This window comes from Mirounga angustirostris, unplaced genomic scaffold (assembly GCF_029215605.1).
Source record: "Mirounga angustirostris isolate CCGP_5_RB_7025 unplaced genomic scaffold, mMirAng1.0.hap1 SCAF_6, whole genome shotgun sequence".
NCBI lineage: Eukaryota > Metazoa > Chordata > Mammalia > Carnivora > Phocidae > Mirounga > Mirounga angustirostris.
In genome coordinates this window covers 28868301-28881963 of record NW_026991714.1, presented here as the reverse complement: position 1 = coordinate 28881963, position 13663 = coordinate 28868301, and positions in this window count along the sequence as shown.

Sequence of the window (13663 nt, the reverse complement as noted above, 5' to 3'; positions counted from 1 at the left end):
GAAAGGCAGGTAACTGGGATGTAATCAGACTGAGTCAAGCACCAGGAGCTGTACCCCAGGGAACCTGATAAAGAGCCCCCTTGCCTGAGCTCAGACACCCTGAATAGTGGGATGGTCCACACTCAATGATCTGCAGCCTGGTCAGGATCTGATCAGCAGCCAAGAACTGCTAACCCTTCCGCTCAGGCCGCCGGACTGGGCAGAACCATTTGCTAACAGTGCCACCGTGTGGCGAAGACAAGCAATGGCAGTAGCTGATCGATGAAATTCCAGGTCAGGATCTCATGACTGTGAAAGTTTTAACCAACTTCCTGTTATAACTCCCTTTGGGAACTGTGTTTCCAGATCTTTTGGAAATCTAGGGGGACAGGAAGACGCTCCCCAATGAAGAGTCACTCAGTTTTCTGTTAACATGCACGAATTCTCTTCCTGAGTTTGTGGATCAATTCGCATCCCTTAAACTTTCATTATATACAGATACATAAAGTACGTATAATCAAGCATATTTTGTGATTTGTTTTGAACAGAAAATAGCACATTGTGTTAGTATTAGGCAACTCACTAGAGAGAAGTGTGGTTCAGAAGTCAGTGTAGGAACTCCCCCCACCCCCACCCCCTCATCTCCCCCACCACGCCCCCCATTCCCGCACACCTTAGCATTGGTGGTGACTATTGACTGGGTCAAGTTCAACCAACCCATAGGTTGCTTTAAGTAGCCACAAAATAGCACCCATGGGCAACACTGTCCATGTTTCAAAGGGGCCCTGGCTCCTCTCTGGGACTGAGGGCATTCCTTGCCTGTGGCATTCCCCCGCCTCCACAGTTCTGCCCCACTCCAGTTTAATTTCACCCTGGCATGGCAGAGCAGATGTGCTTGGCGAGAGGCCACCTGATATTCTTCCATGAAGCTCACTTCATGACACAAGACACTGAGCTTCCCCTTTTAGGACCTCGATATGTTCACACCATACAGCTGCTTTGTTAAAGGCCGACTGTCATCAAGTTATTATACAAAGGACTCCATAACCCCCAATCCAACTTGTAACAGAGAGAGTCAGTTGCCAGAGGGGGTGTCCTGGGCTTCCTCCCCAAAGTCTTGCTCTTCCTAATTGTGCAGCATGTAGCATTAGCCCCACCAGTCTTAGCTACTTGTCACAACCCCCCGGGATGGCACATTATTATAACTCCTTGCTGATGGTGTCATGAGCACTGCCTGCTGACCCCTGTCCCAGCCTTGCCCCAAGTGTCCAGTGGCTACCTAGCCCCATCTCCCCACTTTGCCTCCCGCTGTACTCTTGGTGGCCCACGGGCAGCCAGCGGGCGCTCTCCCCAGAGCACCTCCTGACACCGCCTCCTGACCAGGTTGTCAACTGGAAGCGAAAGAATGCCTGTCTTATACTTCTAAGACAATAGTACATGCTCAATAAATGTTTGTTGATTGACACTCACTGGGAATCCCTGGGGAGGGCTGAACCATCATTTATCAAACAAAGGGAGATGTGAACTTCCAAAAGGCTGGACCACTTAAGGAGCAGGTAACCTACTTTTCTACCTTTGTAGCTTCTCTCACTGTCTTCACTGGGACTGGAGCCAGAGGGGGGAGTCTGAGGTCAGAAACTGGCTGGACATGGAACGCATGGCTTCAGCAGTGGGTTTAGGGGAAGTGAGTTCACGGTCCTCTGCTTCTCCTACCACTCTGAGAGATTCCTACAGTTGACAGATCCAAGATGGTGCTTTTCAACACCTGAATCGAGACTTCTTCCAGAGCCCTGCCACCCCCTGCTGCCAAAACCTGGGAGGATTTATAAGAAAAGCAAGCACTCAAAATGACAGAGTGGGGGGCCTGGCTGACTCAGTCGGTGGAGCATGCAACTCTTGAGCTCAGGGTCGTGAGTTTGAGCCCCACACTGGGTGTAGAGATTAGTTAATTTAAAAAAATGTTTTTAAGGACAGAACTCATTGGCTTTGTGCTGTCGTCTTGCACATCCCCCAGCCTCTAGCAAGGTGGTCAATAAAACTTTTCCCCAAAAGCTCCATGGTCAAATACTTGGAGAAATGCAGCCCCCTTTATTCCCTTTCCAGGAGATTCACAGAGTCCATTAGCATCCCAGAGAAAGCCCTGCAGTAAAGAAAGCTGTTTTTGGTTAACTCAGAAATTCCCAAATGGACCTCAGAACACTTCTTTTTCCCTCAAGCCTGCTAACATCAAATAGAATACATTTCAGGGAATTGTACTTTAAATCTCCAGGACAAATATGTACTTTGTCTTTTTTAAGTAAGAAATGTCACAACCTTCCTTGGGAGTCTGTCTTATAGCCTCTAACTCTTTCTAGAAGGATAACCTCACCACTCCCACCATATTCATATGCAACACCCCCAAATATACGTATAACATACATAATCATTTCAGAATCTCAATGATATGACACTGGATCTGACCAAGGAGAAGGGGCAGCCAGGCCCAGTGACCACACGCCCACACTGTGCCTTTGGAAGGTTAGAAACTACCTTGTCCTCTGGGCAGAAGCAGAGCTTGTGTGGGCTGATTTCAGCCCCTCTGCCCCCACCCCTGCACGGGACGAGGCAGCACTGCAGTGGCCTCAGCCCCAGAGCTGCCTAGCCTCCCACTGCCCGCCATGCCATCCTTCCTGCCTCAGGTTCTGGAAAGCTCTGGTTGCTCCCGAGCAACCTGTGTGCACCACTTCCAGCGAGAGAACAGCACTGCAGACCTTTGGCACGGGCTGACGGAGACATGTGCTCAAGCATGGCATCACTCTGCTGAGCATCTCCAAGGAGAGGAAAGGAGTGGGGAAAGGAAGCCTGATGGGGATTAGGTGCCTTCTGACGTCGGATACTTTGCTTGCTGCTCTGCTCTCCCTGGCTTGTGTAACCCTCACCCCCCTCACACTTCTACTTCCAGAAGAGGAAATGGAGGCTCAGAGAGGTGAAGAGAGCTGCTCAGTGTCACACAGCTTGGGTGCAATTTACCAGAGTTGGGTCAGGTTGATACAGCATGTGTCCTGCTGTCTGTCAGTTCACCCACCGAACACCTCCTAGGCTCCTTCCAGGAAGCTGCTGTGGGATGGGGCCCAGCACAGGACAGCCGCAGGAAAGACTGCATGTTGGTAACAGTGCCCATCACATACCTAGCGCTCTCCTATGTGCCAGACACGGTTCTCAGTGTGCTCTCCTCAGCCCCAGGAGGCCAACACGGACAGTATCCCGTGTTACAGGTGAGGACGAGAAGGCTCAGAGAGGTTAAGCGTCTTGCCCAAGGTAACACAGCTGTACAGGACAGAGCTGAGATTCATATCCAGGTATCTGGGCTCCTGAGTAAGCACCACTCACCATAGTACTTATAGGGAGAAATCCCACCAGAGAGGCAAAAGCAAACGGAGTTGAGAGGAGAAGGTAAAGGCACCCAGCATGACGTGAAGGAAAATGCACTGTGCTACTCTCTCAGCTCAGCTCCTGACTTCCCAGAACTGGGACGTGGGGACAGGAACGTATGCCTGATCTGTTTGGTGATCAAATGGGTAAGTTTGTAAAATCACTCTGTGAACTACAAAGTTCCAGACAAATGTAAAAGGATTATAATTATTAATTATGTGATTGCCATTTTAAAAGAAGCGGCCACCAATCGGGTGCCATCTCTCTCTACATGTTGGAAGGGTGAGAGCTAAGGGGTCGGGAAGATTCTCAAATATCCTTTCAAGCCTGCAATGAACATTCTTGCATTTACCATCAAGGGACCCGCTAGATCTACCTTCAGAAACAGTGACCTGCTGGCTCAGGAGCCATTGAGAGCTTGGAATTCAGAGCACGGCTGGACAATAGCTAACTTATAAGATTTCCTCCATCTTGGCCACTATGGTAAATGACACAGATAGGTGTGCTTGCACACACACACACACACACACACGCATGCACGGCCAGTGATTTAATCCTCACTACAAGGTAGGTACTCTTATTATCCTTATGTTGCAGATAGGAAACTGAAGCACAGAGAGGTAAAGTAACTTTCCTAAGGTCACACAGCTGATAAATATTAAACTTGGCACTTAAGAGAAACTGGCATACACCTTGAGACTGGCTAGGCATCATCCTTTTGTCCGGGGGTGGCATTTTTAACAGCCTAAGAGAATGAGTAAAACGAAATTCAAAAGAAGAAAGACCATTCCAGTCATTGCTCTGTCTACCCACACTCCCACCATTGTCCCCTGCTGTCAGTGACACCCAAAATGGGGAGGAAAGACGCTACAGTCTAGAAGCCAGGACATCTGGAGTCCTCTGGATCCAAAGCTACCAGTAAGTACTAATGTGACTTGGTGGACAAATCTTACCATCAGACAAAACTGCTCCTTCCCTAGCCTTCAGAGAGGGTGTGAGTAGAAAGAGCTCAAAGGAGCCCAACCACCTCATGGTGGGGGTAGGGGTGGTGTTAGGGTTGCAGGAGGGCAGCTGCAGAATGAAAGGCAAAGGGAAGGGACCCTGGTCAAAATTTTGAGGGTAGCCCCGTGTTTAAGCTGATTCCCCTGGCTGAAGGAATACCAACTGCTTCCAAATGCAAGTTACTCTGATTCCTGCCTCGACCATTACCTGCACAGAGCAGGTGCTCAAGAGCATTTCTGAACTCTTGTGATTAATCAGTGCTAATTTCAAAGACAAAAACAAGGAAGGAAAATCATCCTATGGCTGCCTTAAAGGCATGGGGAGCATCAACCAGGCAATTCTGCAGGAAAGCTCAGACCGAGAAACTGGAGCTGGGCCTGAGCTTCCCCCAGTGGGGAACAGTCGGTTGCAGGCTGGGCACACGGGCCGAGAGGGCACCATGGAAGATGCCCCCAAGGGTGCTGCTCTTCAGAACCACCCCCTCAGCCATGAGCGTGGCAGTTGCCTCCCTGGGCCTCCTGCCCTGGGCCCAGCACCCACCTCAGGCAGAGACCTGGGCTTTAGGGCCCGTATCACTGCCGACTCAGGGAACAGAGGAAAAAGAGACTCTCACCCCCTCTGCCACAGAAGAAAGTTGCCCTCGTAGGCGATGGCTATTTCATGGGTAAAAAGTCCCTTTGGGCCACCGAACAGAAGTCTGAGGTTCCAACCTGAGGCCCCTCCCAGCCAACTGTGCCTTGGGATCCTGGCTTTGCCACTTCCCAGCTCGAGCAGCCCGAGCCACCCTGTTCTATTTTCTCTTCTGTAGGTGGGGGACAGCGGTGGCACTCACTCCCTAGGGTCACTGTGCGGGTCCCAGAGGCCCTGGGTGAGAGCGTCGTTGGGTGCCGCCGGACTGGTCAGCTGCTGCCACTGTGGGTGGAAACTGCTCTCCAGGCTCTGGTCCTGCCCCTGCAAATCCTCCAGATGCACGGAACCAGTTTATCCCCTAAAACGTTACTTCGATCGTGTTGCCCCCCGCCTAGACAATTTATAACTCTTACAAGCGTACACCCTCTTGCCCGGCACTGAAGGTCCTCAGCGGTATGCTGTCCTCCTCATCCTCCGATCTTCTGTCTCAGCACATCACCAAATCAGCCCTCGCCTCCAGTATGACCCATTTTGCCACACCAGCTACCTTCTCCCCACGACGCCCAGGTCACTCCCCTCCTGAAGCTTCAGCCCCTGCCTTTCTACCCATCCAAACTCAACTCCTCCTCTGGAACCAGTTGGAGTCTGTCCTTGTCCGTGGAGACTTCTCTGCCCCTCCCATTCTGTTCTATTCTTTCTCTTTCTCCCCTGAATCCTAAAGCCCTTGCGTGTTGGTCCCTCATTGGCCATCATAGGCTTGGGGACCTCTCTCTCTGCTTGCTGATGACCTTGCTGATGACCTTGCTACAGGTTTGCATCTTGGTCTCTCAAGGAGCAAGGCAGGATGGTGTCTCATGAACCTCAGCATCCTGCAGGGCCAATGCTGCTTCTGACACCCGGGAGGTGCCCCAGAAGGAGCCTAAATGTGGAGGGGCGATTCAGCGGCCAAGCGCGTGGTCATATGTGAGCGCCGCCCTCGTGATCCACAGAGCATTGCGGGGACGCAGGCGCTCACGAGCCACGTCTAGTGTGTCTCACGCGGGGGGTGGAGCAGCTACACAGACCTTCCGCGCCTGAAAATACAAGACTTTTCAGTCCAAACTGCTTCCTCTGGCAGCAGGATAAAAAGCACAGGAACCAAAGGGAGGAAAGACAGTGTTTTAACGAGGACAGAATCTTGGCTCACTTCACAGGGAAGGGGTCTGCAATTTATTGGGCACCTACCATGTGCTAGCAACGTATTTAATCCCCTTGTGCTAACTTTTCTTCCCTGTGTGCAGATGGGGAAACTGAGGCTCGGAGAGCTTCAGTGAGACCACGTTTCTAGGAAATAGCAGGATTAAAAAAGAAACTTATGTAGAACTTACTCTGTGCTAAGCACTGGTCTAAGCACTTCTCTCGTTTGATTCTCACAGCAGCGCTGTGAGGTAGGTATTACTGACCCATTTCACAGGTGATGGGACAGAGACCCAGATAAGCAAATGGCCTGTGGTCACACAGCTACTAAGTGATGGAGCTGGGATTTGACCCAGACCGTCTGCTCGAGAGGCCGTGCCGCTAGCCACTGCCCTGTACCACCTCCAGCCTGCTCCCACGTTCAGGCACAGGATCAAGCTCTCCCCTGTCCAGACCCTTCCCATTTTAGCTGCTTTCCAGGAGACATTACCCCCAGCTGATTTCCACCCAGAAAACCCATACTTTAGTCTCTGGACACTGGCAGGCATCAGGCATTGGGCTAAACCCAGTAGCAACGGACTCTCCCAAGATCAAGTCCACGGAAAAATTCCCAGTTGGTGGCAAAGCCCTTGGCAGCACAGCTAATCTCGCCTGCTCCCCTCAGAGATGGGCGCTGTTACGCCAGCCAGCAGGTGGCTCAGCTCTGCCTTCCTTTCCTTTGGGGAGGAAAGCCATCGGGGGCGACTAAGCCCTGAGTAAACTGTTCCCAGCCTCACTCCCCCCGGCCGGGTGGGGCCGGCGCTGTTTCGGCACAAAACTCAGCCCCGTCCCTCAGCCCCGACCTTTGCACAGTTACCTCTCCGGCCAGGGATCTGTGGCTCGCGGGCCTTCAGGGGGACAGAGGGATCTCCGGGGCTGCCCACCTGCCCTGCGGTGCCGTCGGCAGCCTCTGGGCCGGCTTCCCTGCCACAGCACCAGGAGCCAGGTACACTTTCCTGATTAAGCTTCAAACGGCGACACACCCAGAAGGGGAGGGAGGAGGGCGGTGGGGGTGGGGAGCCCCTCTGATCTGGGATCCACTCCCAAGGAGGAGAGAGGGCCACTCTTGGCCTCCTGTGATTGGCTGCGCTGTGTCCAAGCAAGACAAATGCAGCTCCAGCTGGAGCCAAGGGCGAGTGGAGATGCTGTCTTCTCAGGGTCCTGCCCAGCTGAGGGCCAAGGGCGCGGGGGGGGGGGGGGGGCGCGGGGGGGGGAATGGCACGCCTGGCCCGGGCTGGCCGGGAGTCTCCAAGCCTCTAAAATGGAAATCGGTCTGGAATTAGAGCTTAGGAAATGCCTCCTGAGCGTGCAGGGCGCAAAGCCCCGGAAGGCGCAGAGAGTCTCTTCTCGTGGGGGTGGTCCTTATGCTTAGGGGAAGACAACCCTCTCTCTGGAGTGGCTTTATGACCCCAGTTTGGGTGTTGGGAGCTGTTGTGATCACTGGGCACTCCTGGGGATGAATGGGGCACTCGGCGGGGTGCAGTGGCCCTCCAGGGACACGGTTCCAGGGCTGGGCAGGACGCTTACTTGCACTGCCGGGCTGGGTACTACCGGGCCGCAGAAGGCTATTCCACAAAACTGCCTCGTGCCAGAGCTGGAGGGGGCCCTTGGAGGCCGCCCAGGCCATGGAAACTGGCACCCAGAGAGGCAGGGCTTGCCTTAGCACACAGCCAGCTAGTTTAGTCTTCTGCAAAGCAAGAGCCCAGCTCCGGCCAAGCTTACTGACTTAGACGAGGTAGAAGCGTGTGTTCTAGCCTCTGCCTCATCACCCTCACCTCTGCGGTGAATCCCATACTGTTTCCTTGCACGAAGTGACTGGGGAGCCCACGGGAGCCCTCTCAGCAGCAGGGGAAGACACTCCTTTCCCTCAAGTGGTTACAAACTACACCACGGAGCACTTACTACTCGTCAGGCCCTGTTCCACTCACACACGCACACCGACCCCTTCCAACACTCTGCGAGATAAGCTAATATTCCCACTTCTCGGTCGAAGAAACGAAGACAGGTTCATTTGCCCAAGTTCATAGGGCTTGGAAGAGGCAGCGCGGGGACTGGGCCCTGGGCGGCCTGGCTCCCGTGTCTATGCCCCTGACCACTGCGCTATAGTGTCCTTTGGTGGGTCCCAGGTCGAGGGTTTCCAGGCGTGGGCCCCTTGGTGCCTGCTCTGAGCTCCCCTGGCCCTGCTACACCAGTAGAAGCTAGAGAAGACCCTCCTTCGCTACTGACTGGCACCCCCCTTCAACCAGGGGGAGACTGAAATCTAGGGAGATTGGGTGGCCTGCAGATGTCAGGTCTGAAGGTGCTTGAGAGAGCGACCACTCCAAGGGTCCCAAACCAGCATCATCAGCACCCAGCCTCTTCCAAATTTCTGCCATTTGTACTGACTGTTTCACTAACATTTTCTTCACATGCACTCGCGTCCCCCCTTCTCACTTGTACTTAGCACCAGATTCCTCAAAATCACGAAATTTATGTGCTGATTGCGTTTTTTTCCTAATACTCATTAAAATAATTACATAACTACTAGAATGAAAAGTACTCTTTGGGGAACCCCTACAATCACCACGCTCACATGAACTGCTCTTTGGGCAACAATGGGCTGGGTGTCCTCATTCTATCTGGAGACGCTCAGGCTCAGACAGAAGGCCTGCTGTTTGAGGTCACCCAGCAAAGAGCAGCAGAGCCAGGGCGGGACCAGAGCTCCTGACTCCCAGCCTGGAGCCTTGCCCTCCGTGTCCACCCCGATGCAGTAATCAGAGGAGCGGGGGCGCACAGGGTCGGCCTGCCTCTGGCCTTGACTCCGAGCTCAGCTCAAAGCCTAGGGAGCAGAGATGTCACTGGGCAAGAGAGCCACCAAATAATCACCCCCAGGGAGTTCTGAGCAGAACTTCAGGAGTGGGATTTAGCTGAGGAGGTCAGGGTTTCCTGGAGCCCTAGGGGCCCCCATCATGCCAAGTAGGAATTCCCTGGTGAATCTACAGAGCCTCGACTGGATGGGTAGGTTATGCTGTACTAATAATGACAGTGAAGTGAGTAAGAACAGCCAATACTCACCGGGTGCTTATTTACGTTCGAGGATTGTTCTAAGTGTTTTATACACATTAACAATTTATTCCTTACAACAACCCAAGAAAGGAGGTAATTACCCCCATTTCACAGTGAGCAAACAAAGGCACGTAAGGCTTTAAATTGTGCTCACAGTTGCCTGGCCAGTAGGTGGCAGAGTTAGCATCTGCACCCAGGCTACTGGCTCAGAGGTCATGCTCTTAACTGCCCCGCTCGCTTTACTAAATGGAGGACTGATCTTAGGGGGGAGACTTTGGTGCAGGCCCTCATAATGGCAGCCATCTCCTGAGGAGCGCTTGCCACGGGCTAGGCCCTGGGCCATGGTACTATTACAGAGGGCGGGGCTGGCTCAGAGGGGTGAGGGGCTGGCCAAAGCAGCCAGGTCCTTTCCAGCTTCTAGGCCCACACTCTGACACCCCACCTGCTGACTCCCCGGAGCCCGGCGCAGTCCCCTGTGCCTGGAGAGCAAATGGTCAGGAAGAGGAAGCGAAGCAAAGGTCTAGGCACCCTCCCTTCTAGCCCTTCCATCACTCCAAGCTCTGCTTCGGCCTCAACCCCCCCAGGGCGAGCTAGCGACAGTGGGAGCTGGTGAGAGGCTCGAGCAGCTTCTGCCAACGCCTCCCGCCCAAGACACTGAGCCTCGCAGGGGACTTAGGATGAGCTGTGTCCCTGGCAGCTGCAGCCCACATCCCCGAGGTGAGCCCATCTGTGGAGGACCCATCAATTTCTCGCTACCAACGGCCCCACCAGGCAACTCCACCAGTTTGCTCTGGAGCTAAAGGCCGAAGTATGGGCAGATCATGGCCACAAGCCTTAGGAAGTGGGGGAGCCCTTTATGGTTCTGAGGGAGGGAAGTGGCATGATCCTGAGAGAAATGATGAAGGTGTGAACTGGGGAGTGGCAGCAGGGGCAGAGGAAGGGGACAGATTCCTGAACTACAGTTGACTCTTGTGCAATGTGGGAGTTACGGGCGCCGACCCCCCTTCACCCCGCGCAGTTGAAAATCCACATATAACTTTCGACTCCCCCAAAACTTAGCTACTAATAGCCTGCTGTTGATTGGAAGCCTTACTGATAACATAAACAGTCGATTAACACATATTTGGTATGTTATATGTACTATATACTATATTCTTAGAATAAAGTAAGCTAGAGAAAATATTAAGAAAATCATAAGGAAAATACATTTACAGTACTGCGCTGTAAAAAATCCACATATAGGTGGACCAAAGCAGTTCCTGTTGTTCAAGAGTCAGCTGTACTTGAAGGTCAAGTTGGTGGGACTTTGTGAATGACTGGGCATAGGCATCGCAGAAAAAGGGAAGAATCAAGAATTGAATGACCTCCAGGTTTCTGGCTTGAACAAGTTGGTGGGTGGGGCTACAACCTATTCAGATAATGAATATAAAAGCCAATTAAAGATGAGCTTAATCTTGGACATGCGTATTTTGACAGGCTTGAGGCACCCAGTGGGAGGATCCAGCTGAGGGTAGACGAACCTGGAGCTCAAGGGTCGGGTCTGGGCTAGAGAGAGATTCTAAAGTCAATACCAGAAAATCACAAAGGAGAATAGACTTTCAGGGAGAGTACTTAGACATGAAATATTAGATTGAGTCATGTAAGCTGGGAATGGAAGCCTGAGAAATAGCAAATATTTAGGGAGAAGTGAAGGGATGGTCAGAAAGGGCAAGGAGGACCAAAGAGGCAAGGTCCCAGAAGCCAAGTGAAGAATTTCATGAAGGAAGAAGGATCACAGTATCAAATGTAGTGGGGGGCGGGGGCAGAAAGAGAAGAACCAAGGACATCCTCTGGGTCTGGCAATTAGTCATCAATGACCTTGCCTCTGGAGGGCTTGGGGTGAAGGACCGAAAGGGCAGGAGGTGGATGTGGAGCTCATGGAAATTTCTTTGTAGGGCAGAAGACCTGAATCTGTTAACAGGCTGAGAAGGACCAGGAAATAAGGTGAGGTTGAAGAGATGATAGAGGTCCCAGGAAGAAGGGGATGGGTGAGTTGGCTTTGAACAGGAGGGACATACTATTCCCAAGACCACAGCAAAGGTGGCCAAGATAAGTATGAAGAAAAACTTGCAGAGGGGAGTAAGGAAGTTGAGAGATCACAGCCACTGGTCTTGATTTTCTTGAAGTAGCAAGGTAAGATCTTCTAGGGTAGGGAGAAGGGGAAATACAGGAAGGTTGCCTAGTGACCTCCAGAAAGAGTGAACCACGAGAAAGGATTCATACCAAAGGATTAATGCTCTCCCACCCCCGCCCCAAAGGTAGGGAGGAGGTGGGGGGTGGAAACTAGTCTCTCATAAGCAGAGCAGAGCTACCCAGGGAGGAGCAGAGAAGTCAGGCTGGGTTGTGGATCCATGGTTGGGGTTTTGCTGGTGGATGAGTATGGTGGATACAAGGAAACAAAGAGTACAAGGGAGATGGAGTGGGTCTGAGTGAGGAATAGAGGAGAATCCACCAGGAAGCGTGCTGGCCTCTCCCTGTCCGTTCCCTGTGTGTCACTTCTCTTTGAGCCACACGAGGATAAGTGCTAGCCTTAAACCACGGAGACCGATTCTAAGACTAATCCCCGAGGCCAAACCCAACCAGTGTCTTCCAGGTAGGTCCAATCCATTACAGTATGTCTGGTGGGTTTGATGGGAAACACAGGATTTCTGAGCACGACGCTAACATTCATGTCGCACCACATGAGATGGGATAGCATGTCACTTCGGCTCTTTTCTGTCATCAATGGCAGGGATCCTAATCTCTGTTCCAGGTGACCGGCAAAGCAGTAAACTCTCCTGCTGGGCCCCCTGTTCTTTCATCATCCATAGAAAGATGAGGTACACTCTTCAGCAGTCGTCTAAAAGTCAATTTTTTGTGCGTGAGGTGAAGCATATTTAGGTATTTGGCTACTAGGAATTCTTATGTAAAGTGAACAGTCATTCTAATTTTTTAAATTATTTCCAGATATTTGGCTTATTTATGGTGACAACTGCTTGCTTCATATCAAATCCTTAAAACCACCAAAACCTGGTTGGATCATCTGCAGGACTTAATCAAAACTCAGAGACACACAGGACTCAAGGTTTCCCCTAGGCGGTGTGGTTTAGTGGGGACCCAACAGCGTTAGACACCCATTGCTGGATTGGTTATTCTCAAGTTAACACACCCATCTGCCCACTTTAGAAAAGACCCAATTTTGTCTGCCCCTTGAAGTGCACACAGCCCCACTGTGAAAGAATCCCATTGGCCCCCTCCACCGGGCTTCGAGAGCAGCGGGTGGCCCTAGCGGGTGCTGCGTCTCTACCAGGCAGACAAACACGGTAGAAACCAGGGCTGGCTCCTCTGCCTGGCCTCCCGTCCGGCAGCTCCTGTAGCTCCTGTCAACCCCACCGTAAACCTTCACGCTGGCTTAGCATATCTGTGCAGGATCCCACAATCATTCTGGTCCCTTCTCAGCTGTGTCCCTCACTTGCTTCCAAGGCCAACTCCCAAGTCTCTGCTCTTCCCGGAAGCCCCATCTGCATGTTCACCCCCTCCCATCCCTTTTAGTGCTTGTACTGGACTTCGAACTTGGGCAAATCTTGGCAAACTGAAATCCCCACCTCATGTTTGTTCTCCTGGCCCCCACCTCTCACCAAGAACCAGCATGGGGCTCTGCACACAAAGCTTCTAAATACCTGTTTGTTCGCACAACTCAAGGGCAGAAACTTCAGTTAGACCCCCCTGGTCCCTCTAGGTGCACTGTTTCTGCGGGGTCTTGGACGCACCCTGCGCTGCACTTGCCAGGAGGGAATGGGGGGTCCCTGACGGTGTGCACATTTGCTGCTCCCAGGCCGTTCTGTTTTCCTGGCTGCCCCAGCCCCTCTGAATAGCTGTGGGTTTTCATCAGGGAAAATGTATGGATTTTGCAGCGAGCACTTTTTACTGTATCTGAAAGATACTGACAGCAGGCCCTGTTCAGAGTTTAAGGGGGAATCTCCCACAAAGATGAAACACAAATCAAATCTCAGGCTAATTCCCCAGGGTCAGTGGATAGAGCTTGTGAGGGGCCGGTCCCCACCCATCAAGCGAGCAGGAATCCTGGCGAGCCCCGGGCCTCTGCTGGGACCCCCCGTGGGCCCTGCCACAGCCACCGGGACTGTCTAAGCTCTGCTTCTCTGCCTGGACCTAGTAAGGACCACGTTCTCTGTCCGCTCTCTGAGAAGCAGCGTTTATCAGATCACTTGCGAAACACTCCCAGCGCTCTAGACCTCTTGAAATCCAGAAAGTGAGAGAAATCAGACAATTTAATGATGGCTTCCTTGGTCTACAGACAACGGAAGGACAAACGTTTCTCTCCATGCACTGGTACAATGAATGA